Consider the following 2467-nt stretch of genomic DNA (forward strand, 5'->3'; position numbering starts at 1 on the left):
CCCTCACCCTTCCAGCTTTGGGTCATTACCCATCTTCGGGAGGAAACCATGTAGGGCAGCCAGCGGCTGTGTTAACATTCCTGAGCAGAGAGGTTTCGCTAAGGAAGCGTGGTAGAAGAGTGGCTGCGGTGGAGAGGGGGCGTGGAGAAATGAAACACCTCACACGCTTCTAGTAGATGTGGGAATCTGTGAAGATGGTCTACGTGGAAAGAGCCGAAGTCCCTTCAGATGCCTTTACCTCTCAACAAAGACGTCTCTATTAGGACAGGCAGTAGAAGAGGAGAAACTAAGTGAAGCTGGAGTCCTGCTGTCTCCAAGACTGAGCAGAGACAAAGCATGAGTATGGGGAGAGATGGACAGAGGCAGAACAAAGGCAATTTTGAAAAATGGCAGAAGCAGTAAGACATGGGATAGTCAGCAGGGGAATGAGGCTTCAGCAGGTCACAAGAGGCATCAGGAAGCCACTTGAGATGAGGGGACCATAGGCAAGCATGCAAGACCACGTCCCTGGTTTGCTCAGGGCACAGCTGATCTCGCCTGCGGTGAGGGGGGAAGCAGTATTCATGTGTTGCTGGAAGGAGCAGCTGATCCTTGTGCTGGGTAAGCTCCTCTGAGGTCCAGGAGGGGAACTCAGGGGGGGCAGAGCAGTGCTCCCAGCTTGGCACCTGGGACGGATGCTCAGGTTGGTCCATCATCATGCAGGTACGAGGTCCGTGAACCAGTCAGCTCCTGCAGAGCAGCCCCCCTACCACAGACAGCCGTGCACATGTGTGTGGTGTCCTGCTGGTCTTCCCAAGCACGCTACACGTGGTTCACCTACTTGTTCCTCCAGTGTGACCTGCTGGAATTAGCCCAGCTGAGGGAGGTGGATCTGAGACCAGGACAATGGGTCATAGAGGCACATCTGGGTTGGCATAAATAAATCATAAAGGCTTGTCAGCAGATGAATAGCATTACCTCAGCACGGACCAAGAACCAGGCATTAACTTTTAATGAACAGCAGCCAGGGGAAGCAGAACATGCGAGAACAGGGTGGCTGGAGACCGAGATGAAGACCTGGTGGTGCCTGGCTGCCCAGAGGAGGGCTCTGCAGCTGCTGGCGCAGGATCTGGCCCCCAGCCTGCCCTGGGGATGATGCACGGTGTGCTGTCCCAGCTCCACCGCTCCACACTACCTTCCCCTGAACTGCTCCCGGAGCAAAATCCGACTCCACGGGCTGCACTCATCGTGCCAGCAAGTACATGCAGTGCTCAGACCGGAGCCCCTGATTGTTCAGATCCTCCTCCCGCATTTAATTTAATGAAAACTAATGTGGGAGACAATTATCTCTAAGGTTGGGCTCCGGAGATGTTTAGAGGAGGGAACCTGGCAGTTTCTCATGGCAGCGTTTAATAAAATTGGCCTGTAACCCGGTAGGAACCAACGGGAAGGGCTTTTCTACACCCTGCAATAAACACAACAGGCAGCAATGCTGCCCGTTGCTCCAGGCAGCCGAGCGGTGCCTGGATGGGCAGCACGGGCAGGGATGGCCCCAGGGAGCCAGGAAGGCAGGAGGTCCTCATCAGTGTCAACTAATTACCCTTGGGGGGTCATGTTCCCAAATGATGGACAACGCTCGCACGCTGCTTTCTGCAAAGCACAGAGGGGATATTGTTGCCTGGACCAAAAACCGCATCGGGGCACAGCTGCGGACCCTGCACAAGGACATCTGTGGCATTAACCCGGAGGCAAACCTGCACAGGTAGCAAAGGGTGCGACCACACATGGCTCCTCGGGCCTGGCATTAATTACATGCTAATGGGCTCTGCAGGCATGATGATTTTTCTGGGTGGTTCCCAAACCCAGCAGATATCCAACGCATCGCCCCTTTGCCCCTCTGCTCCATGAGCATCCGTGACCGCATGGCTCTCACTCCTGGAATTGCAGCAGTGACATGGCTGAGGGTGCCAGTGCCGGGTGGGAGCATCCCCCAGGACCAGCAGAGCTCCAGGATGGCTCGCAGACCCCCGAGCCTACAGCCCCCTGAGCCCTCAGCCCACACTTGGAACGTTCCCTCAAGGAAGGAGAGAAGCTGCACAATCGCAGCCAGCCGTATCCTGCCTGAACTAGTCAAAGGCAGAGAACAAGATTCAGACAGCAGCTCCCAGGAGCATTTCAGGCACCCAGCATTTGCAACCACCCATCTAAAGACCTAAAAAGCCCCAATATTTCCCCAAGTGCTGCAGCAGCCTCTGATACCACCCATCGGAGAACCAGGTCAGCCTCACCCAGGTTTCTCCACCTCCAGCAGCTGGTTCAGAGCCTGGAGCTGGGTTGGATCCTACAACTGTGCACACGCTCACCCTGCACCACAGCCAGCCTTGCCAGAGGAGGGGGTCAGCAGACCCCATTGCAAGCCTATATATGTGTGTATATATATATATTTTTTGAAGGTGATGCTCGCCTCCCTTCCCCTCCCTTTCTTACC

This window comes from Pygoscelis adeliae, unplaced genomic scaffold (assembly GCF_000699105.1).
Source record: "Pygoscelis adeliae isolate BGI_AS28 unplaced genomic scaffold, ASM69910v1 Scaffold181, whole genome shotgun sequence".
NCBI lineage: Eukaryota > Metazoa > Chordata > Aves > Sphenisciformes > Spheniscidae > Pygoscelis > Pygoscelis adeliae.